General features: G+C 54.7%; 2 long non-coding RNA genes across 5 annotated transcripts in view; both read left to right on the forward strand.

Annotated features, from left to right (window-relative positions):
- The window catches only part of LOC118717671, a 57,290-nt gene extending 50,113 nt beyond the window's left edge, over window positions 1-7,177 (forward strand). For 2 of the 3 annotated variants that reach the window (XR_006741475.1, XR_006741473.1), the window contains 2 exons: window positions 5,245-5,711; window positions 6,784-7,177. This is a non-coding gene — a long non-coding RNA (uncharacterized LOC118717671). The remainder of the gene's footprint in view (window positions 1-5,244; window positions 5,712-6,783) is intronic. The other variant, XR_006741474.1, reaches the window with a different exon arrangement.
- Window positions 7,178-13,358: 6,181 nt separating this feature from the next.
- Window positions 13,359-24,680, forward strand: LOC123652242. 2 transcript variants are annotated; one of them, XR_006741477.1, is made up of 4 exons: window positions 13,359-15,082; window positions 15,667-15,802; window positions 16,070-16,173; window positions 23,447-24,680. It is a non-coding gene; the product is annotated as an uncharacterized LOC123652242 (long non-coding RNA). The 2 variants fall into 2 exon arrangements; XR_006741476.1 differs by having other exon boundaries at window positions 16,066-16,173; window positions 23,447-24,679.
- Window positions 24,681-24,912: the final 232 nt, after the last annotated feature.

A 24,912-nucleotide genomic window follows, 5' to 3' on the forward strand; every position in this document is an offset into this window, starting at 1 on the left:
TATAAGACTGCCATTTGGTTTCAATATTAATATATAAGATGAACTACGTGGGTGTCGTTTATTTTCAGTCGTAAATAACTGCTTCACCGGTTATTTTACTTAGCACAATTCATTTGACTCTTTTCGAATTTTGCTCGGCAGGGTTCAAACAATATTTGATGTGTGTGTGTGTAAAATAAAAATTACACTCATTCAAAGCAAGTTTCATGTTGTCGTGGTGGTCAGAATCGAGGGAATATAGTAGTTAGTTTCAAAACCCAGTCAGTAGGTTAATCATTCATTATTATTTTTTTTTCCAGGAAAGTTTAATTAGGTTGTCTCAGAATTTCAATTTACTAGAATTCTTTAAAAAAAATATTTTATGTGAGTGTGCCAATTTGCTTAAAAAGGGGTTAATTTGGTAAGAACGGGTACCTTTTCTGTTTGTGTTGTGGCTTGTTCAATTTCTCATAAACTGTATTTGGTAGCTAAAATGTTGAAAGCAGTTTGGGAACAAAATGTCTGCTTAACCCATGACAAAATTGGCCACAATTTGCCGATTGGGCTGATAACAAAAGCCAGCAACACAAAATAGGTAGAAAAACAGTTTGTTCGGTGATGTGAGACCACTGAAGGGCTTTTTGCATGTTATTTTTTTCATTCTGGTGTTTATGTTGTGCTGGAAGTACACGAACAGAAGCTGTGCTCACCCGGAGATTCTGATTAACCATTTCATCGAGTGGGAGTTCTTTCACAGTTCAGAAGGCACGCTGCTCACCTGGCATGTGAGACAAGTCTGGGTTAAAACCCAGCTTTGCACCTACAGCCCACGTTTCACCCAGGCTCCCCGGCACTGTCTCCCAGCTCATCATTTGATCTTTTAAAGCAGCACTGGAATTCCATTGTTTAAGTGTTAAGCAAGGAATTATAAGGCTGTTACTACACTTTTGCAAATGTAAAACAAAAATTACAGTCTGCAGTTTCAAAACAAACCAAACATTTATCTACCTGAGCACACAGTTGTCAAAAATTTTAATAACTAAAAGTACACACTGTCTCTCATATTCTCCTCACAGACTGGAAACAAATATTAGATTTTACAGGAGACAATGCAGCTTTTCAAAGGGCAGAAGGAGACAGCATCCTCCCTCCTCTGCTGCTGGGACTTCTGCCTCGAGTGTGTGAGATGGTCTTGTTGTTTGTGTGTGTGTGTGTTTTTATTTGGTTTTGTTTTTGTTCTTAAAAATGACACACTCCTGAGCAATAATTAGGATGAGGTCTATGTTTTTACTTATTTAATCTTTGTTTTCACAAATAAATACAAATAATTCAAACTGAAACCTGATGGCTTTGGTGATAATAAAATAGCAGCCACGGGGAAATTTTCTTCATTTTAATGTTCTTTCACAACCCACATTCAGTTTCGGTAGGAAAATTATTAACCTTTCAACACGATGCTTCAGCCTGGGCTCCCCGGCCACTCCTGAATATGATTTGCAGGTTTTGGTTCTATTTTGAGATTTTGGTGTGCGATTTTTTTTTCTTTTTTCTTTTCTTTCTGTCTTTCTTCCTTTTTTAAGACCTTGGCTTTCTTTGATCGCGATGTACGATCTGAAATGCCTGTCGGTGTGAGCACACCCTATAGGACTCCTGTTCCCGCCCTCCTCCTGTCCCTGCCGTGAAAGAGGAAATGTCCCAGCCTCCCTGTTTTCCTCTTCTCACTCTTGGAGGATGAGAATTCTTTTTAAAATCCAGCTGAGCCACATCTCAGAGAGGGCCAGTGGCTCTGTGTGCTGCACCTGCTCATCTCCTGCCTGCCTTGGTTACCTCCGTGTCCTTAAAGCAAACCCACTGAGAGCCGGTTGTCCTGCGGGGCTGCAGGGCCCCGGGCTGGGAGGCCAGGATGAGGTGTCTCCCTAGGGATGGGGTGTCTCCCCACTCACTGCTGTTGGGTGCATCCTGGAGGGGGCGGGTGGGAGAGGATCACAGTCTAGCTGCTCCTGTGTCTTCAACCTGAAGCACACAGGAAGGCAGACGCGGGCAGGAGAGGCAGGTGGGCAGGATGATCCCCGTGGGCTGTTTCCATCTTAGGCATCTTCTTCTCTGCCTCTGGCTGGGACAGTCGCACACCTACACTGCCCTGTCTGCCAGGCTGCGCCTCATGACCCTCGGCCCCCTTCCTTGCTCTGTCCTGTCATTTGTAAGCCCCTCCCGTTCCCAACCCCTACAATCAGGGATGGAAACTAGCAGCAGGTCTGCCCGCACCAAACGTGTGCCCTGGAAGTGCCCCTGTCAGCATGGCAGCAGGGCTGTGTTTTCTTCTTCCCCTCTGTCTCCTCCATCTCCTCCTCCTCCTCTCCCTCCTCCTCTTCTTTCTTTTTGCATACTTCCTGTATGAGGTTAGTTTTTTTTTTTTTTTTTTTTTTTAAGTGATAAACAACCTATTTTTTTACTTTCCTTTGGCCTGGTCATAGGCTGCCTCGACCTGTCCAGCAGGCAGCATTTGCTGTGCTCCCGCCTGGGCATGACCAGGTGCCAGGTGAGTGTCTTGTCCCACTCGGGGTGGCAGGTCAAGGCGGTGAGCACACTATTCTCCAGTTTGAGGGGAAGGCCAGTAGGCCTAGGGGCTCAAGCATTCTCCTCAAGCAGATGGGCCTGGGGAAGGCAGGCAGGGAGCGTGCACGGGGCCGGTGGAGGGTGTGCTGACCTCCTGCCCTGCAGCACCTGGAGGAGGAGATAAGGATGAATCCAGCCGACACTCCTCCCCAGGTCACCCCGGTAATGTGTTGACCATCTGCATGGCTTTTGGGCTGTGAGGTCTCAGGCAAGAGCCGTTGGTGAGGAGCGAGGACACTAACGTGAGAACATCGATAAGTGGCCTCACCTGCGCTCACCCACAGCCACGAGGGCCCGGGCCTGGCCAGTGCACAGGAGTCACGAGAGCCGGCACCACTCGCCAAGGTGGCCCTGGGTGTGGGTCCACATCACCAGCGGGCATGGGAAAACAGGTCCTGGTCCTCGTGCCAGCGTTCCCAAGGCAGACGTATGGGAAGGGCCAGGGGATCTGCATTTCTAACGAAGTGCGGGTGTGTGATGCTGCTGGTCCGGGGCCCATGCAGGGGCTTCTGAGGGCATGGCTGCGGGTGGCTGGGTGCCTCACAGCCCCCTGGGGCCACTGACTGCCTGCTTTTCCCTCTGATGCTGAGGTCCTTCATATGTCTGGGTACAACCTGGGATATGAAACCGGCCTCAGAAGGCCCCTGCGTCTCAAGTAACTGTACACAAGGTGACCTGTTCCAGGGCCAACCAGACTGCTGGTTTGCTAAAACGTGTTTGTGATTCATTCTTTGAAAGGAGGCTCTTACCTTATAGATAAAGTGGCCATGGTGAGGAGGGGTGCTGGGCCAGGAAATAACCCAGTGAGAGGCCTGTGTCGCTCACCCTTGTCTCTGTTTCCACCTTTGGTGCAAATGGAAGGAGAGGCCCTTTCCTCCCGGCAGGTGGCCCCAGCATCACCGTCAGGATGCTGACCGGGATCCATGACAGCTCATTGGCCAACTCCCCTGTGCCTGGGCGAGAGAGACGACCCTACGACCCTGACAGCGGCCCAGGGCGCGGGGTGCTGAGCTGGGTGCCTGGGAGCAGTGCCCAATGCCAGGATGCTCAGGGACTGGCGGGCTCTGTGCATGTTCCGGGGCCGGCGCACCGCCTGTCCATGGGCTGCTGAGGGACACGGAGTCTTTCTGAGCCTCGTGCACATCTGTGGTGACGCGTGGAGCACTTCACAAAAGCTGCCTCTCCTCGGGGAGGGCCCCTGGGGAAAGCTTCTAAGTCCGCTCAGCCTCAGGTGGGTTCCCCTGAGGAAGGAGGAGAGAGCCTGGAGTGCGGACCCCTCCTCTGGGGGCCCCTCCAGCAGCACCGCAGCCCGGAGGCCCCGTCCCTTCTCCCAAGAATGCGGCTGTGATGACCGGCCACACGTTGCTGAGCGACCCTCCAGGTCCTAACCGAGCTCGAGGGGAAAGCAGTGCCCTCCCTCCTCGGAAACCATTAAAGTCAGAAAGAGGGCTTCCAATCATCGCTTCTCTCTCATCATTGATGTTCCTCTCTCTCTCCCTCTCCCTTCCTCTGAAATCAATAATATATAAATATAAAAAAGTGGTATTTCCACACAGTCAGAGCCCAACACGAATCACCATGATCAGGATGCACGCTGGCTGGTTGTCTCCCGGGGCTGGCAGAGACCTGGTGCAGGGCCGGCGCCAGTGGCCGGGCTCTTATGTGGCCTCTCAGCAAAGTGAGGTCCTCTGCCTGGTGCGCGCTGCCTGCAGGGTGAAGCATCTACCCAGGAAGCATCCACCTGGGGTGGGTGTCCGAGCTGCTGCTTCTCTCCCCTCCCCACGTCCTGTCCTCAGTTCAGAGGCGGCCTGCTGTGGAGCATCCAGAGGGCTCTGGGGCTACATGGGAGGGACCTCCCTCAGTGTGATGTGTGGGCCCCGAGGCCATTCCTCAGATCCAAGGGACACCGTGGGGAGACCTAACTGGAGTGGGGCCCCTTGCATACTAAAGAGGGAAGGAATAGCTTAGCCCATCCAAGCAAGAATAAGATAAGGGAGCAATGTGTGATCAGGAACTCGCCCCCTCCTCCCCCCCTCTCACCCCCCACCAGGTCTGCCCAACACAGGGAGACACTACTGGTCTCCACGCCTCCCAGTGTGCACTGCAGAGGCGACGCCATAAGTGTGATGGGCTCTGAATTAGGGGCAAACCTCTTCAAGTGTGTGGATGGGATTTTTTTAGTGATAAATAGGTAGCCGGCCAACACATAATCCAGAGGGATGACCTCACCCGCACCAAACCCCAGACAAACTCAAGCGAGCGCAGGCCTCGCTGTGGAAGCGGATATTTGGGATCTAGGACCCTATGACTGGGTAGGAGTGACTCAGGACTCCATCCAGCAGTGTCTGTCCCATGGGACCTGAGGAAGGTGCCAGCTTCCTTCCTCTGGGCACCTGCACCATGAAGGCGGCCAGATGACCCTCAGGGCCCTGCTCCTCTCCCTCTGGGCTTAGGTCACGTCCACGTAGCCCGGAGCGCCGCACTGAAGCCCGGGCTGCTGCCCTTGGCTTTTCGTCTCACTCCCAAGTGCGGAAACTGGAGAGCAGTACCTCTCTGTTCGGGGGTGAAGCTGTAGGAAGGAGGCTTCCCCTTCCTCCCATGCCAGCCACCTATGTGTTTCTTAGTTCCTGTTTCTCTTTGCCCACCCAGGAAGGCTCTGCATGTGAAGTCTTCGGCCCACATCTGGATTGTTAAATGCAAGCTCACACCGGGAAGCTGGCTTTCCAGCTGACTCACCAGGGCGACGTTCTCCCCCGGATGTTCGGGTCCACCGGGCTTCGCCGCTTGGAAAGCCCAGTGTTTCACTGCCGCTGGCAAATGAGGCCTCTGAGAAAAGTGATGCAGGCACTTGTGAAGGACTAGCTCCTGTCTACAGGACATTGGGGGAAAGATATGGGATAAGTCAATACAGAGTTTGAAGAAATAAATACAGACGATCCCCAATGGCCGAGCGTGTCGGGACAACAAGGACTGTGTGAGACAAGCCTCGCTCCAGCAGCCTGCAGCCCACGGGAGCCCTTTGCAGAAGGGCCGGGCAGGGCTGCCCTGAGCAGCATTCCTGCGGCCTAAGAAAGGCCTCTACTCCAGGAGTGTCTGGGGTGCACACAGTACCCTGTGTAAGTGGCTTTCCTTATTTCCTAGCGTCTCAGGGCCTTTGGCACCGTGCATCATCTCTTGGGGAGGGAAGGCAGTGCTTCCAAAATCATGCACCCAGAGCTCTCCCTTTTCAGAATTTTGTGCCATTAACAAAAGCCAGGAAATGGGGGGGGGGGGGGGGGATTTTCCTGGTGATCTCAGGGCGGCATCTGGGCAGGTTGCATGTGGAGAGGACAGCCAGGCCCCCCGGGGAGCTCAGAGAAGTCAGGCAGAGCTGGTCCCCTCCCTGGCCACCAGCAGTTTCTGCAGAGAGAACATGGCAAGAGTAGCGGACAGGCTTGAGTTGGCCCCCTCCCAGGACAGTGCTGTCCCCCTCCCCGGAGGCCTCTGAGGAGCAGACGGAAGCACAAGACTGGCTGGCCGGTCACAGCGTGGGCTGTGGGTTGATGAGGCTGCCTGCATTTCAGTCGCCCACCTGTGTGTCTCTGGAAGAATCCCTCCACTTGTTTGGGAGAATTAGTTGGTGGCAAAGCAGGATTCACCAGCCCCGTGGTCCTTGGAGCTGTGCTGTGTGGTCCTTGGGGTCTTTGCTGGTCAGAAGCTTCTCTGCCTCGCTGGGGCTGAGGACACAGCGTGTCTGCTAGTGCTTTCGTGAGGGACACCGGGAGCCATCTCTCCTGGGATGGGGAGAGTCAGGGCCATTCTCCTAGCTCACTCTCAGGGGGTAGCAATTCCACACGGACCTCCTTTCACTCTCTTTGGACCTGGGAGGAGACTCAGGCATCATCTGGGCAAACAGGTCATCCTGAAAGCCCAGTGTGACTGTGCACGAGGCCGACAAGGACACAAGGGGAGGAGCCTCAGTTGCCCCAGGATAGACCTTGACCCCGAGTCTGACCTCAACTTGTCAGTAAGCAGGCAGTGGGCTTCTGGGAACTTCTGCCTTTTCAGTCCCTTCTGAATTATTTTTAAACGATGCCCCACCCTCCATCACCACCGGCAATTTTGGTTGATTGTCACTATTTGAACAGGTTCTGATAAATGAGACCCCCCCGGCTCACTGTGGCACTTACAATCTCTTTCCCTTTTCAGGTTCCACGTACTGGAGTGGCTATCTCTCAGTGTGGTTGGCAGTGACCTGTGTTTTTCATACATGTTTTTGTTTCAGAATAACTGGGAGATGAAACAGGAAGCTCTATGACACACTTGATCGAAAATGACACAGACCAAAAAAAAAAAAAAAAAAAAAATCAGGACTCAGCCCCCTGCCAGTGCCTCTACCTGCTGCCTGCTGCCCACGCTGGGATGCGGTGGCAGGCCTGCCCTGGACCTGACTGGCGGTGCGGACTTCAAGGGCCTCTGCGTTTGCTGATATGTGTCTGCAGTGTTATGTCATGGTCTCGTCTGGGTGGTTTCCTATTTATCTGGCTGTCTCTATGTGTCTTAATCCCTTTTTCTTCATTAAAAGCAAAACTATAAAAAAAAATGAGTTGTTTGCTTACTAGCTCTATTTACACACTCATTCAAAGGAGACCAAGTCACGGTGGAGAGTCATTTCTATAGGCCCACAAGTCGACCCCGCCATCACCATAACCACACGGAGCATTATGACTGATTTAGAAGCGTGTGGAACTCGAATCTTGTATTACTCAGCCTTCTCTTCTGCCTCTCTGGAAAGCCTCTCTCAAGTCAGTACTGACGTGTTGGCATTTGAGGAAAATACTGGGAGACGTTTGGATGTGGGTGCATCTGATACTGGCCTGTCAGCGGTGACCTCAGAATCATCACCTTGAGCTTTCTCCGGGAGGCCCATCTTCTCAGCGGCCTCCCCTTGCCCTCCATCAGTCACCATTCACTTCTTCATTTCACACGGTGTCTTTGGGGCCTACTCTGTGCCGTGTTCTGAGGACGGAGCAGTGGGTGGGACCCGCTCTGCCTCGCCTCCCGACTGCTCTAGCCTACATGTGAGTGAGTGGACTTGGCTGGGGTTCGTCACCGGGTGCAGGCGGCCTGGCATTCATCACGATAGACCGCATGGCCATTTCATCCAGATGTCCTGGCTTCTCAAATCTGAACCCCTGAAATCGGCAACTAAATATTCCTTAAGAATGGATAAATGTTAAAGCAGACGGCTCGAGCCTCGGGGGAGACACTCAGAGGCCGATGGAAGTTCTCCTGGCTCCTCCTGTCTTTACTTTGACGCTTGCAGACTTTGATGAACAATTTAAATGACGGCGCACCGTTTACACGCCCCAGAGTCAGTTTATCAGTAGACCATGTGAACATCTCAGCCGCCCAGTGCCTGGCATACTAGGTGCTGCCATGCACATCCGTGTCCCCTCTCCAGGTGACCACCATGTTCTGGCCTGGACCCGTGCTTCCATTTCTCCATACCTCATGACTCTAGTTTATTTCCTCCATAGAACATACCATTATCAACATTATCCTGACGGTGCATTTATTACTTAGCTGTATGCCTCTCCCCTGCCCCCACTGCAGCTCTGCACAGGCAGATGCTAGTCTGCCCACTGCCAGTCTGCCCCCAGCACCTGGCATTCCGGGCATTAATCACGTGTTGACCAGAGCCATTATCTTATCACTTCTCATCACAGTTCGGTGGTGTGGCCAGCCCAGGAGTCTCACCACTGTTTGGTGGGCAAGGAAACTGCATGCATGGACCTCGAGGAGGCAGCACGGTGAATGGAGCCTCCAGAGGGAGGAGCCAGGCTTTCTGCCGGAGACCACCCGGCAGAAAAGGCTGATGGTGAACCACATGTTGTCAGTAATCAGACTCTCAGCTGAATCAAGGTCTGCTCCGTCAGATCTCACTTCCATTCCTGGAAGAGTAAAGGCGACCATGGCTGGAGGACGTGTCCTGGGAGGTCTAGAGTAGGGGTGTCGAACTCAATCAGAGAAGGGGCCAAAATCTAAAATCCAGCCTAAATCGCGGGCCGAATGGTTTACTGAACAGTCATAAACTGTCATTGTGATGGAAACGCAGCGGAGTGCAGTGATGACAGCGCGGTGCGGGCCATATTGCAAGGCCTGGCGGGACGGATTTGGCCCTCTGGCCTTGTGTTTGACACATGTGGTCTAGAGGGTGGGCTCTTGTCCTCGCTCTGCCAGCTCTGGCCCTCACGAGCCACCTGACTTCTCTGTATGTGTCTTCCCTCAGCACCACACTGGGGGCCAGGCGGGATGTTCTTTTATGTTACCCCCTCTGCTGGTACTACATCTGCTGGTTCTATGTCTGCTGGTTCTATGTCTGCTGGTTCTACATCTGCTGGCTCTGTGTCTGCTGGCTCTGTGTCTGCTGGCTCTGTGTCTGCTGGCTCTGGAAGAAGAGGACGCAATGTGGAGGGTGTTGAGGACAGCAAGGCAAAGCCCTGAGATTGCAGGAGTCCACCCGGCTGTGGGTTTGTGGACATGGCCCGTGGGTGCCACACAGACCTAAGCCAGCCCCCTCTGGACACCCGCTCGCCCTGGAACAGGGGGATTCTGTTGGGAATGACATCTCTTCCCAGCTGGTCACTCCTCACTGTGCTTTGAGCATTCCAGAGACTACCCACGAAAGCACGTGTAACCTGGCAGAGATGGGAGTCACAGGCTCAGGGAGAAACAGGCCCGGCTCACACAGGGATTGCAGGACAATTAGCTCCAGGGGTCACCGAGGAGAGGACAGAGCGATTTGACCACACAATTCTAGGGGATTCTGAAACCCTGGCAGACATTCAATTGCCCAGAACTTTTAAAAAACCCACGTGGCCAGGCTCCCCCAGGAGCGATCACATGGGAATTGGGGATGGAGGCCAGACATCGGTGTTCTCCCAGTCGTCCCATCACATAGCAAGGCTCACAACTGCTGCCGGGCTGTGCTGTCTGATACAGGCCCCACCAGCCACATGTGACCATTGAAAACTTAAAATGTGGCTGGTGTGACTGAGGAACCGAAGTTTTATTGTAATTAAATGAAATGTAACCATGCACATGTGGATGTGGCTCCCGGAGTGGACGGAGAAAGGTATGTTGCCACAGAAAGTTCTCCTGTGCAGCTTGGCCCAGAGGAGCTCTGAGCCTGCACCTGCCCAGGGAAGTCTTCACTGAGCCCAAGAGGAGTTTAAGGTGATGCATGTATTTTTCATCTATGTTTTGAGCCAAGGCTTGAACAGCAGCAAGGCAGGCGTGCTTTCAGAATGTGCCAGTGGGATGGAAAGGAGCTAAAGTGGCTGGAAGGGGTCAGTCTAAGGCCCTGACCCTGGTCATCTGAGTTTCACTCCAGCCAGGCCTCTGAAGACCCAGCCCTGGGGAGGGAGCCCTCTGGGTGACTGTGGAATGACTGCAGTCCCGGAGCTCTGTATTTCCAGGCCTCTGGGAGCAGGCCTCCAGGGAGGGCCTGTGGCAAAGCAGACTGCAGGGGAGGAGGGGGATGTGGAGCTGAGGAGCCAGGCTCCATGTGGGTCCCCTGCACCCACTCAGCAAGCTGAGCCAGCGTGGGGGTTAAAGCTGGAGAAACAGAAGCAGAGCTGAATCATTTTCTGCCTTTTGCTCGCAGACTGTCGGATTTTTTTTCTTTCTTCATAGGGAAAGCACCTTACAGCAAAGAATAATACTATTTTGAATTTCAGAGCTTTCCCTTTCTCAAGACACTTTACCCCTCTGACTTATTCCGTCCTCACAACAAGGCCGTACCTGACCAGGGAAGGGAGTTCAGTGCCTGGCGGCCAGAGAGAGGCTCACTGTTGTGGGAAGAAGAGGAGGAGAGGCAAGGTCCGGCGCTGTGTGCCCGGGGCCACACTGAGCATGTGCCGTGTCCCCGGGACCGAGCGCCCGGACCGCGTGCTCCTCAGAGGATCCCGTTGTCAAAGGAAACTTCCCACTTGTTCCGCCTGGTTCCCTCCCAGCTCTCTGAGGGCCTTTTCCTCGGCGGTTTGTGTGATTTGCAAATTTGATCAACATACTTTCTGTGCCTCTTCCTTCAACTTATTTTCAACAAGGGGCAAGGCCCTGTGACTCTCCATGGACACATTCAAAGGACACACGGTGCACACCAGCCACAGGCCGACATTGCCACCTCCAAGGCCTCCACCTCCAGGCGTGGCGTTGCCGAGAACCATCTGAAAGCAGACCTGCTGGGGGGAGAAACATGGCTGGTCTGTCCACCTGAGAGCTCACGGGGCGAGGTTGGGGTCTGAGGTCCCAGCCACCTGCATGGCGAGGGTGCGGGGGCAGTTGGGTGGGCCGGGCAGGAGCTGACTCTTCGGGATGGCTGTCCTACCATCTGTGGATTCTCCTGGTCCCACCTCCGCCCACCCACCTTGTGTATACGCGGGACACAATGAGCGGCTTTCAGATGCTTACTGAAAGCAAGACACACTTTCTGGGGCATTCCCCTAATCGCCTGTGCTGGTGAAGCTCGTCAAAACAGGAAATGAGGTTAGCATGGAATGACTTTCTCTCAGAGACGTGCATGGCCTCCGAGAGACCACCACTTTCCTCCCCACACTGCGCGCCCCGCGGCGCCTCTGGGCTTGTCCGGAAGCGGGGAGCGTGCCTCCTGCGGCTGCTAGGAGCCGTGGCTTTGGAAAACGCGTTGATATTCTCTTGCCCAGCCTCCCGACCCGCTCCCTGTCGCTCCCGTATCTTAAAGGCGTTTGCTCTGGAGTCAGATCCACATGTACTTCAAGCGCCCAGAAGATGTCATGTCGTTGAGGGAGGGCTTGTGCAGGTCCCGAGGCCACGGGGCTCACACACGCGCTCCCCTCCAGGGCAGGTGGCTCCCTCCTTGTGCTGCGTGGGCCACATGTCCCTCAGCGGCAGAGATGCGGGCACGAGGAAATGGCTCCGGCGAGATGGGAGCAGTGGGAGCAGCGGCTTTCCAGGTCCCTGGGGCGGAGTCTGGCCGGAGCGCCCTGATGACAGCTGCCCTGGCTCTGATCTCAGAGTCCCCACGGGGGTTCTCTGACTCAGCGAGGTCACGGTCCAGGGCTCGGCACCACGCGTATCAGTGCTGAACTTTCGGACAAACGTCCCCGCTTCTACTTCCTAGCTTAAAGGCGCTTCGGAGCCACACTTGCTTCTCGGGTGGAAGAGCCGAGCTGGGCACCTGGAGCCTTGGCTTCAGGTGTCTCCACATGCGAGACGTGGGCACCCCTGGAGGTGGCCCGGAGGTAGCTTATGCACCAAGCTCTCACTTCTGTAATTGCAGCCTGCTTCTCCTTTTACGCGACTCGGAAGGACCCCAAAGCCCCCCTGTGCCCCAACGCTCTCCTTCCCTGGTGTCCCGGGCCCTCTCCGGAGGTGCACGGTACCTGGTTCTCAGGGGGGGCTGCTGGGCGGAGGGCCTGGCTCTGGGAGGGTAATCCCAGCTACCACCCGGGGCTCTGCCAGCTCGGAGGAGATCTCAGAGGGGGGAGGGGAGCCATTACAGTATTTCCGTCCCCACAACAGGCTCCAGAGGGGGGTCATCACCCTTTCATCTCAGTTAAGCAATTGGACCCGGATCACAGGAATGGGAATGTGGTGATGCCGTGGATTTATACCCCAGCGGCCCAGCCTCCTCGCTCTCCATCAGGCTGCCACTGTGCATCGTAAAGCCCCCAAAGCCGGTCCTTTCCCCTTCAAGCGGGCTGGGAATGGTGAACTCGGTCAGAAGGAAGCAGCTGAAGGCAGGAGGCGACGGGAGGTAAATGACCACTGTGGTGGCTGTGGCCCCACCCTGTCAGAGGCCTGGGGTTCCCTGTGGGAAGGCCGAGCTGAGGACAGATGTGGCTCTCTGCAAACTGCCTGCTACTCCAAGTGCAGGTGGAGGGTCAGATGGGCAGAGGCCCCGGAAGCTGCATTTCAATGAGACCCGGGCGAGCACAGCTGCGGGCTCTCTCTGGGCCCTGGAGTCAGAGCTCTGCTCTCACCTTCCCTCCACAGCCCCATGCCACCAGCGCCGGGGGAGCAGGTGTTGGTAAAGTGGATCGGTCTTTGCTCCTCTGGGAAGTTCGCCAGGAGTAGGAGTAGGCAGAGCGCCCCACCCTCACCCCTCACCCCAGCTAACAGAGGGTCAGCGAGGTGGGAGGGAGGAGCTGGGACACTGTGAGGACAGGCACCCAGTGGAACCTGCCCCTGGAGTGGAAAGGAAAGGTGAGGGAAGGAGAGCAGCCCGAACAGAGTGTTCTGTGCCTGGCCCTCCCCAGTTCTCACAGCTGTTTTCTCCTGGGAGCCTCCGGCGGCAGCAGAACTCGACTCCGGTGACTGTCCGGGCTCCTTCAGCGAGGGAGCGCCCCTGGTTTGCTCAGGCGGCGCCATCATGACTGCTAGGAGTCAGTCTGTGTCCGTTCATGCCTCCCCACTCTGCCTTTCACTCTCAGGCATTTCACCTGTTTTCTGGTCACCTTATATCTGCTTTTTTATTTTCCCAAGAAGTTGCTTCCCAAATACTAACTTCTCACACCATCTTCTCTTCTAAGATAGAAGGGTGTGGAGCACAGAGCCAGCAATGGGTGTGTGAGAATGCACATTAGCACGCATGTGCACATACATGTGTCATGTGAGCATCATGGGGTGTCTGTGGGCTTGTGTATCTGTGTGGTGTTTATACGTGTGAGGTGTGCATGGTGTGTATATGTGTGGTGTGTGTGTGGGTGTATGTGTGGTGTGTGTGGTGGTGGTGTGGGGGGGGTGTGGATGGATGTGAGTATGGAGCCAATGGTACATGTGTAATATGGCATGTGTATGTTGCATGCAGTATGTACATGTGTGGTGTGTCTGTGACTGGCATGGGTATAGCATGTGTGTGATGTGGGTATAGGCAAAGGCAGCTCACAGTGGCCAGAGCCCCCTTGCTCTGACCGTGACAAGTATGACATGCTGTAGGAGCACAGATTTGCTTTAATGTAAATATTTTGATGTCTTTCTTTTCATGAACTTTCCCCCTTGCTGGTAAACAGGGGGCCTACAGTAAATGAGTGGTTTTTCTGAGAACTGACTTTTAAGGAAATAGGAAAAACCCCACAATTTTATTAGTTAACTGTCAGTCTTGTGCATGATTGACCACTTCGTTTCTCTGCTTTTAACTCCACTTCTGCAGACACTTGGCCACCAAAAAATCACTTCATTTTAATTTATAAAAACACTTTAAAATGTATAAATATACCCATTCCAAAATAGGAAAACTGGCAAAGACAATAAGAGGGAGGAAAGTCATTCTGTAGGAGGTTTCTGAGACAAGAAAACAGCCCATCCAATCTCCCATTGTCCTAATGGGAGACTCCCTGGACCGTTCCCCTGTGGATGCTGGGCCTCCACTCCCACCATCGTCACCCTGAGATACTGCGATGGGAGGGAGGAGGCACCCGGCGTTTTGGCCACAGAGCTTGAGCCTTGACACATGCTTGTCACATCCCAGGTGCTACTTTCCGTCCCAGGCAGGTGGCTGCAGAGCCACCTGTGTGTGCAAACACCGGCCCTGCCTACGGACGGTGCAGGCCTGTGCTGTGATGAATGAGGACAAGGACCGGAAGCCAGGCCAGGAAGACCTGCCTTCCAACCCGAGCTGCTCACCTGAAGGTGTCACCTCACCTCTGCCTGTCACTTCCTGATGGGTTACGTGGAGCCAGGACTTTCTGGCCTTCAAGCCTCATGGAGGGTTGTCAAAACCCAAGATCCATAACTCGCTTCAAAATAGTCGGGGGTGGGGGAGAAGCCGTCTCCATGCCAACCTGTGACGGAGTCTCCTTGGCAGGTGGCAGTGATGGCAAGTGCTTGGGTCCCTGAGGCTGATGGCAGCCCGGCCTCGGATCACGTCCCCTGTCCCCACAACAGGTGTCTGTTCAGGAGAATGCTAGAGATCTCTTTCAAAGAAAGCTCCCCCTCCCCCTGAAGGGAAACTGAGGACCCTGAGAGCAAGCATTTCGAGTCTTCTAAGGGCAGTGCGGACAGGACTTCTAAGGAAGTGTCTCCCTGCCTCCCGAGAAGAAGAAGAGGAAGAGGAGGAGGCGAAGAAGGCGACACAAGCCGCCCTGTCTTTTCTAAAGAGGGAGGGAAACTCGCCACAAAGTGTGATCATAGAGGCTGGAGGGGAGTCAACTCCTTTTCCTTTCAGAATAAATGACTGAATTGGCTAAAATCCACATCGTGTGGGTGGGAGCTCTATCTGATCAGCCCGTCCCCCGGATCCTGTCTCATCTTCGCGGGCAGAGCGGCCCTACCTGCTCCCCTGGCACCTGTCAGTGCCGTGAGCACACACCGGCGTCTGCTCTGCGGAAAAACAGGACTCAAGGTCCCCGATACGCTCCGTGCGTCCGGAGGTCTCATTTCGTTCTGGAAGGCCGAGCCGGTGTTAGCAAACGGCTGCACACATTCCATCCGCTCGGCAAACAGCCTCTCTCCCATGGCAAACACGGTGAGACGGCAGTACATACCAGAGGAGGGAGGTTCATTCATTTGCTAGTTGACAGGAGCCTCCGTCAGCGCTTGTGGTTAATGCTGTGTTGTTTTTCGTTCTTTGACTCTTTCCAAACTTTTACAATGGGAAATTAATCGGGAAAGTCATGTGCTGTCTCAGGTGCACTTTAACCTCAGAAGGTCCCTGTGGTGGGGGTGCCCTCTCTCCTGGGTTGGCAGGTCTGGTTTCCAAAGGCCCGTCCTCCCAAGGCTCCTGGGTGATGAGGCCGCCGGTTCTCCCACCAGAGGATGACATTGGGCTTCTAAAGCAAAGACCACAGGCTAGTGGTCCTGGACTCACACTTTGCTATTTTGCAAAATTGCACAAATACTCGTAAGTTACATGTGCACGTGCATGTGGCCCATTATGACAGGATAGATGGGAAAGTGATCCTTCTGTGGACAAGGATCTACTCCAACAATGTACTCCGACACTGCTTGTCACATTGGAGACTCCTTCACCCTCTGTTACAGGGGGGCTCCCTTAGGTAGCAAGTGGGGGGGGGGGCTGTGTCTTTGAGTCTAACATTGCATTTCTTATAGTTCAAACCAGGAAATTCTAGTGTTTACTGGAAAAATAAAAAGTGGTGCTGGCTTTAAATCGGTGACAGCCCCTGGCTTACAGACAACACAAGCGAACACACCAGTTCTGGATTCTGGAGCCCTCTCGGAGAACAAGGTGTGAAATGGTGGGGTTCACTCTAGGCAGGACGTTGGGGTCCTGTTTCTAAGAGCAACCTGTTGGGGTGCCATTTGGGTCCCCAGATGCCTGTGTGAATGGAAAGATTTTTAGCTTGATTTCTGCCAGAGTTTGTGACTTTGACATAGAAATACAATACCTGATTCCCCCCTAAATTTGAGGAGAAGAAAAATGCATCTTTCCTTCAGATTGAGGCAGAGTCTGGTATTTCTTGAAACTAAGAGCTTTCTCCCCATTTGAAGACAGAAATGAAGACTCAGAGTGAGCGAGCAGCTTGCCCAGAATGACCCGCGTGGGATGTGGCGAAGCTGGTAAACCAAACGGGTTTTTTCACCAAGTTGTTTGTGAAGGTGAGCTTAGTTTGTGAAACAACCCTCTCTGGCTGGTGTCACATCACTGTCTGTCCCTGATTTATCAGCAACCCCTCCCCCATGGCAGTTAGACGTCCCTGTTGTTCCCACCTGCCCGGCTCCTGTCACGTTGTGTCGTTTGCTGGTCCCGGCCCGGTGCAGGCCTCAGTGGCATCCCGAAGAGCTTCCAAATGAGCTCTCCTCTCTGGTTTCATCCGGGAAAGGAGGTGCGAGCAGCCTCACTTTTCTAACTTACCAGCCATCCACTCAGGTAGTTACCACCACGATGCCCCACAGCAAGCCCTCGGCAGGGACCTGGGCTCGCATGGGAGTTTGCCCAGGGCCTGTGGGTGACTCGGGCCCGGCCCTTCCGGGTTCACACCGAGGCCTGGGAAGGAGGACATAGACCATGCGGGCAGAGCAATGCTGTCCTGGTGTCAATCATCACTGGTCTGGCAGGCGGCCCCTTCCACCCCTCCTCCCACCGAGCTCAGAAACGTGGAGACCAAGCGCGGCTCTGCTAGGCACACTCACCTCAAAACAAGGAACTGGTCACTGTGGGCTGATAGGTATTTTAAAAAGAGGAGGAGAATCCCTCTTTTCCTGCAAATCACACCTATTGTGGAGTGAGCATCGCCAGTCACAAATGACCTCCTGCTATAAGGTGAACTTGGCAAAATAACATGTATCCAGCACACATCTGATCCATGAGGCTGCTCTGCTGAACTCGGGGGTGGAGGGCACTCCCCACTCCTCCTTTTCCCCCCCTGGGCTCAGTAGCCACTTCAGCAAGATTCTCCATTAAATATACGTGGCACCGAGTGCAATAAAAAACTGAAGGATGTGGCAGACAAACACCTGGTCTCTGCAGGCTGACAGCAGGCAGCTCTGCTGTGCCCACAGCCCCACACGCCCCGTCATGGACTATAACGTAAAAGTCGTGCACACCTCGCTATTCGCCCAGGGGTGGTCCTTGGTCCATGGGTGATACTCAGGCCCCACTGTTTCCCAGCAGCCATGTGCCTTACCCACGGTTCCGCATGGGATGATCAAGGCCCACACCGGCCTTTGCGAAGGAGCTGGAGGACCCACACAGGTGGCCCAAATTAGCATCCATCTAGGAAGGAAGGGGGCTTTGTCCTTCCCAGATACTACCTGCCCCCCAAATATGCTTAGGGGTTCCTGAATAACTCCTGAATAGGCCACATTGTTTAGCATGCACCCTCTGCTGAGCACACATAGCAAGAAATGCCGAGTCCTCTGTGAGGTGGCAGAGGGCTCTGCACGCATGTGCACTCAACCCTGTGCACGCAACCCTGTGTGTGCAACCCTGTGCAGCCGCTGGCATTATCTCCACGTCTCTCAGACATAGTCCAGCGAGGCCACATCATGGAGCTGGAATCTTAGCCCCACCCTGACCCCAAATTCAGTATTCTTCATTATAAAACTTCTCTCTGCCCCATCCGTGTTCCTACTCTCATCCACTTCATTCACACACACACACACACACACACACACACACACACACACCAGGGCCACCACCTGCATTGGTTCAGATCACAGGCATTTAGAACCTAAAGTGTCCATGATATTGAGGCTTGATGGAGTCAGTGTTTTAAGTGAGATTCAATTTCCCTTAAACCAGCAATAAGCTAACTTTTCTTCTCAAGGGCCCCATGGTCAACATTTCAGGCTTCCCAGGCCACCTGGCCTCTGTCATGACCTTCCCACTCCCCTGCTGCGGCACTGAGCAGCCACAGGCAATCTGGAAATGAATGAGCACGGCTGTGTTCCAATAAAACTTTATTCACAAAGACAGGCAGTGGGGCAGATTTGGTCCATGGGTGCCAGTTTGAGATCTTGTCATTTTAAAGCCAAGTCATCATTACAAGTGCCACCAACCCCCTAGGATTTTAGACACTGAGCCTGTCTAATCCGTCCGAGGGCAAGACCGGGTTCACTTGAGGTCAGACCAACAGGTTTCCACATGTGACCCCGAGGGACACAGCAACAGGCATCCTGCCAGAAAAGATATTTCTGGACTAGTCAGCCTGGGGAAATGTGGTTAGATATTGAACTGTTTGCTTTACTTCAGGACTTCTCGGGGCCTTTCCCGTGCCGATGAACACATTTCATCTCTGGGCCAAGTCTCCCGGGCTTGCCAGGCCTTGTGGGCAGACGATGTCTACACAATATTCTCCAGGAAGAATGCTCTGGACCTCAGCTCCTAAAGCGCATCATCCTGTCTGATTCCCACCTCTTCCCACTGCCCCCACTGAGCGTACCCATGCCATAGCCCACTTCATCCTCAGCGCCACGGAGCAGGCAGTCCAGGACTTTGGGGTCCTGCCTCTCAGGACCCCATGTGAATGTGCTCAGCCTGGGAGGCGTGGGGAAGACAGGGCTGGGATGGGGCTGGGATCCCCTCCTTTGCTTCAGCGGCCGCTGCTTGAAGGCTGGTGGTTTGGGCCTTTGGGACGCTTTGGGAGCCCAGATAGACAGGCCTTCCCCCGACAAGAACACGGGCCCGGCGCCTCATGAAGCTGGAGGCAGGGGCAGTGGGGACTTAGGGACTTTGATGGGAGCACAGGTGGGGCACTCGCTGTAGAATGAGACCTCGGTGAGGAGGCAGGACTTGGAGGCACAGAGTCGCTGGGACAGTGGAAAAGCCGAGCGAGGGTGGTTTTGTGCAAGACTCTTGACTCTGAGGAGCCGGGTCCATTGCCAGTGAAATGGAGATGCCCGTGCCGCCAGCCGGGTGGGGTGTGGGGTGGACAGAGATGTGCAGAGAGCTGGCAGCGGAGATTGAGGTCCTGCCTGGAGGAAGAGTTTGGGGATCATTCTGACCTTCCTGGGTCCTTCTAAAGAGAGAGGCATGTGGCCAAGTTTGGGGTTTGACTGATGGGACAGGCTTCTTTAACCATATGGTTTAGCCCCCAGCACTAAGCCCACGCTAAGCTCTACCTACTGGGCAAAGGCCACCAGCAAACAGACGGTGGCCCTTGGCCGGATGGAACGCCCTGCGGTGTCCAGGGTCCCTGAGCCTGGTTTATCGTGGTGTGGATTCTACAGGGAGGCTGCGCATTCTTTCTCTCTATGAACGTTACCTAAAAAACAAACTAATGGAAAGAAGGACAAAGGGCCTCAGGGAAAAGATGTGAGGCCTTCGGGCCCAGACCGCCTCCATTCCAACAAGATGGCACGTCTGTGGAAACCCTGTCTGATTGGCGTAGCTGTTGTCATCGCCCTGTTTTGTTCTTTCCCCCCATTTTTGTGGCCCTCTGTGTCCTAGTAGTGATTACTAAGAAAACGCCTAAACTGAACCAAAACAACAATGACAAAGCAAAACCAGAAGCAAATCAGCCAGCACAATGCAGGCCTCCTGGGCAGGGAGGCTCGGACAGACGCTGTGTTTGTGTTTCAGAGCGCACCTGCTTCCTTTCTCTCTCACTTCCCTCTGAGAATTCCTCCTCCTAGGCCAGGGACCAGGCCAGCCTCCCTCCCAGGGGAGACCCAAATGGGTCTTGGGCGGTACATTCCAGAGAGGGGCCCTCTTCCTCCCCTCATCGGCCCCTCCACCCCACTCCCAGCCTGAGGCTCCTCCCCCACCACATGCCGGTCCTGCAGCCAGGCCTCAGGCTTCTGGGAGGCCCCCTCGCCCAGGGCACCCCTGGCTGTGGGACGAGGTCCCTGCGGGCACTGTGACCCCTCTCTTATCAGGATTCGGTCCACGGGCACTGCCAAATCAGAGGGCCTGGCATCCAGCCCAGAGATCACAGGCCTGTTTCCTCCTGAGATGTGAGAAATTGGTTTAATCATTCCAGCTCCAGTCTCGCCTCCCAGCCCCAGCAACCAGCAGGCCCAGAGAAGCACCCAGGCCTGTGCCTGACCTGGCAGGTAGGGTGAGTGTGGCCTCATCTCCCAAAGTGAGCCAGGGGGAGCCAGAGGGAGCCAGGGAGAGCCAGGGGGAGCCAGGGGGAGCCAGGGGGAGCCAGTGGGAGCCAGAGGGAGCCAGAGGGAATCAGAGGGAGCCAGGGGGAGCCAATGGGAGCCAGAGGGAGCCAAGGGGAGCCAGAGGGAATCAGAGGGAGCCAGGGAGAGCCAGGGGGAGCCAGGGGGAGTCAGAGGGAGCCAGGGAGAGCCAGGGGGAGCCAGGGGGAGTCAGAGGGAGCCAGGGAGAGCCAGGGGGAGCCAGGGGGAGCCAGAGGGAGTCAGAGGGAGCCAGGGAGAGCCAGGGGGAGTCAGGGGGAGCCAGACTGGGGAGAGCAGGGCACTGTGAGTTCACAGGCCAAGCTAGTCCCTGACTGGCTGCCTGATACAAAGCAACTCAGTGGTCCTCTGCGTGCCTCAGTGTCTCCACTAGAAACAGGGGGGTGAGCAGACACTGCCCTGTGGGGCCTACTGGAGAGCTGCAGCTGGCCATCTGGGAGGCTATGCAGATCAGAGGGAGGCACGGCGCCACTTGAAAGGGGCCTTGACTCACTCTGCGGTGATGCGTGTGCAGCTCAGGAAGTGCTCACCAGAGCACGGGGCTCCCACCGCCCCGGCCTGCGCTACTGTCTGGGAGAGGACATGGCCCAGCAGCTCTCCCTCCAGCACCTTGGGGCGCATCTGCAACATGGGGTGCAGGACACGGGCCTGGGTTCCTATCCCCTCCCCCACTTGGGCAGGGACTCGGCTCCAGGAGGAGCCTCTTTTCTTCATCTGTAGCTGGCACTCCGCACCAGGCCAGAGAGGCCAGGGCTGGGCACTGACAGGCCCTGAGTCACTCAATCCTCACAAGCAGCTCTTCAGCAAAGCACTGAACTTCTCATCATTAATATGGGGAAACTGAAGCACACACATGCTGGAAAATGCTGGGCACACAGAGGGGAGCCGGGGAGCTGTGCTCAGAGCCTGCCTCCTCACTGCTGGCACCCAGAGCTGGCACACAATAGGGCCCGGAGGTTCCTAAAAGAGCGTGGGTGCTGTGAGTGCGGGTGCTGTGAGCGCGGGGGCTGTGAGTGCGGGTGCTGTGAGCTCGGGGGCTGTGAGTGCGGGTGCTGTGAGTGCGGGTGCTGTGAGTGTGGAGGGGAAGAGAGGTGGGCTCTCAGGAGCGTGTGCAGGAGCCCGGGCTCTGGGGAGTTACCAGAAAGGGGCCCTGGCTCTGAGCAGGGGCCTAGGGCCGGCAGTAGCATGTGGGTTCCTGACTCGGTGCAGGAAACAGCCGTAGCTTCAGTCCAGGCAGATTTCAGAAGACTTTTATTGGAACTGGGACGGAGCCCAGGCTTGCTGCTTTGGCTTACTGAGGAGTCAGAGGAAGGGGCCTTGGGGACAGGCCCAGAGGGTGTGCCTGGGGGTAACAGCCGCTGCCCACGGCTCCCTGGCTGCTAGCCGGCGGGGACCTTAGAGATTGGCAGACACATGCCCACGGGGAAGGAGAGGGGAAGCAGGGAAAGGTGCAAGCTTGCTTCTGACAAGGAGAGCAAGCATGGCACCTTTGGTTTGGGGGGTTTTAAAGGCTGGGGTGCAGGGGAGGTCTGGGGGGATCAGCAGAATATCCATCAGCTTTATGCAGATGTACCAAAGCCAGATTCATCCTCTTAACTGCATCTGTCCTTGGGTGTGGTGGGCAAATGGCACCGATTCCGTGTCTGCTCTCCGTCCCCCTGAGTGGGTGCTGTAGGTTATTTACCCTCTGGCTGGGGAGAAGTGCGAACCATTTACTCCTAAGTGTCCTTGATTTGGGGAAGATGAGATTTACTAGGCGGCTGCACAGTGCTGCTTAACTGCCTGTTTTCCTCTCATCCTGGCTTACTGGCCTGTCTCAGTGGGGCCCCTCTGACTCCTGGGGTGCCCCCGAGCCCCTGTTCCAGCTGCTCTGGGGGCAGTCCTGGCCATGTCCACTGCACCTGCTGGGGCCCTGCAACCCCCACTCCCACTGAACGCCCCAGGGCAGTGGCAGCCAGAGCCACGGGGCCTGAGGAGATCTGGAGAACCAGAGGGTGAGCTCTTAGGAAGGCAGGCACCGGGGAGCAGGGACTGAGTGGGTGGGGGAAGCAGGGGTAAAAGGAGGAACTGGTGAGGGGGGGGTGTTTGGGGGGAAGTTAAAGGGAGGTGTGAGGGATGTAGGATGGTGAGCCAGTGCTGGGGCAGGTTCTGGGAAAAGCAGACCTTCCTCTCTCCTGGCCTCATGGCCTGGGAGGGAGAGCACTCTGGGAGCTGAGCGGGACTCTCGTTGGGAAATTGAACAGCACTAGTTCCTCATTGGGGAGCACAATCTTACTCCCAAAGCTGCCGAAAGCCCTGAGTTTCCCAGCCTGGTGGGGGAGCCCGGCCCCAGGTCCTCACACGCTCAGAGCCCAGTGCAGGTCCGGGGTGGGGGTGGGGAGAGACGGTGTGACTCCAGGGGGCAATGGCCCACACCCTGGGTCCCGGAGCCCACGTGTCCAGAAGGAAGCTGCCACTCTGACGGGACAGAAACATCTGTTCCCCATTCGTCATTGTCAAGCTCTGATGTCTTTGGGGACTGGGTTTGAAGGACAGTTTTACTGTCAGTCACCGAAAAAGCAAAAGGAAGCAAACAATGCAGGCCCCTCGACTTGGGGACTTTTTCTGTGTCACTGGAAAGCCATTTCAGTAAACAGGCCTGTGACCACGCCACCCTCCCCTCCCCTGGAGACTGGCTAAAGTGCCCCTCCCCCTCCACACGGGCTGCGAGGAGAAACGTGCAGACGCATACTCCTGGGCCCGGGCTGCACAGCAAGCACCCGCAGGAAGCGGTTCCATCGCCCGGGCTTCTCTGTGCACCTTTTGGAAGATGCCTATGACCCGGCCCTGCGTCCCTGAGGCTCTCTGGTCACCATCCCCCTGAGAGCAGCACCCGGTCTCCCCTCTAGGCCTTTAGCAGCTCCTCCTCTGATCTGGAAGTTTCCAATACAAATGTGTTTCTGCAATCTGTGAGCCAGTTCTGACTCGCAGACCGTGCCCAGCGGTGCACATTCACCCCGCACACGCTCAGCTGTCAGGACTCTGGCTTGGGCACAAGGGCTGGAGGCCATCCTGGAGTCAGAGCGGCCACGGACGCCCCTCCCGCCAGCTGGAGGCTGAGGGCAGGGAGAAGGCCACTGAGCCTGGAGCGCCTTCCTCTGCAGAGGGGTGTCAGGTTTGGGCAGTTGAGAGGAGGTTCCCCAGCAGGAGGGGGGTCTGGGGTCCTGGGATGTGAACAGTCACCCCTCTCTCCTTCCCCACCCCTACCCTCGCCTTCCCGCCTTTCTCATCCAAACTGTTCCAGTTTGTAGGTCCCTCCAGAGCTGGAGTCATGCCTCTGAGATGAACCCCTGAAACACAGCTAAAGAGGCGTGAGCACAATCCATCTTTTTCTTCTTTTCGTGAGCATACGGCGATCACAGGCTCTGGAAACATCAAAACTCCCATCCTCAAATAGGCTTCTGCTAAGGATAAGAGGACTCCACATGGTGAAGTGCATGTTGCTGCCACGTTTTAAGTGTTTCGGAATTACACAGCTCTAAACGAAACAAATGAAACGTGTTCTTTACCATCAGCATGGATAACTAGGTAACTCAGAGACCTGTGTTTTAAAAGCTTTTCAACTCTAGGTCCTCCTGGGCACCCAGGGCTGGAGGCACCAAGCAGAGCCGGGACAGACAGGGTGCAGCTGAAATCCAGGGAGGACCTGGCCGGCATGAACAACGCCAGGACAACGTGCTGAGGCAGAATCGGGAAGCCTTTCCTACACAAGCTTCTAGAACAAGAGACAGCTGTCCCGGTGGGAGGGAGTGCCTCTGTCATACAACTCCTGACCTCCTGGTTCAGTGGCCAAAGCATTGTTTTCCTGGAACTGAGAGTCCTGCGATGTGGGGCTTGCGGTGCTAACCGCGGACAGTCCCCACTGACTGGGGCCTGGCCATTCGAGTTCCAACCTGTCCCTAGAATTCTCTGGCAATGAAAGGGCGCTGGCCCCTGGGGCCACGGAGATACCCCTCTCCCGCATGGGGGTGGGGCAGGTGGGGAGGAGGGAAGGCCCTCCCACCTTTGCCTCCTGGAGCAAAAGCACAAGCCTTTCCAGGGCCTGGACTCCGAGGTGGACGCTGGGCCCTTCAACACCGTTAGGATTTCATGCTAGCAACAAGATTTTATGTTAAGGAAATATTTTTAAATTCGACAAAATAGAGATGTATTTCTCAAAGACGGTACCACATTATTGTGAGAAATTCCCTGAGGGATGGTATATGTTAGACTTATTTGATATTATACTGAGTGTCACTAAAACACTTTCATTTTGAAGTCTTTTCCACTTTGTGTTCTTAAGATTGAATGATTTATATTGACCTGTCTTCACTGATCCTTTCTTCTGTTACTTCCAAACTTATGTGAGGCCTATCCACTGATTTTTTTTTTTTATTTCTGTGTCTTGTCAGTCCTAGAACTTCTATTTGATTATTTTATTTTAAAAAAAATGTTTCTGTAGCTTTGCTGAGATTTCCTATCTCTTCACTCATTGTGACAATTTTTCCTTTAAGTTCTTAAATATAGTTATAATAATTACTAAAAGTTCTTTATTTTAAATCCTCACCCAATGATTATAATTTCATTGATTTTTTTTTTTTTTTTTTTTTTTTTTTTTTTTTTTTTTAGGAGAGAGATGAAGAGAAAGGGAAAGAGAGAAACATCTATGTGAGAGAGACACATAGATTGGTTACCTCCTGCGAGCACCCCAACTAGGCCAGGGGTCAAACC

This window comes from Pipistrellus kuhlii, unplaced genomic scaffold (genome assembly GCF_014108245.1).
Source record: "Pipistrellus kuhlii isolate mPipKuh1 unplaced genomic scaffold, mPipKuh1.p scaffold_m20_p_13, whole genome shotgun sequence".
Classification (NCBI taxonomy): domain Eukaryota; kingdom Metazoa; phylum Chordata; class Mammalia; order Chiroptera; family Vespertilionidae; genus Pipistrellus; species Pipistrellus kuhlii.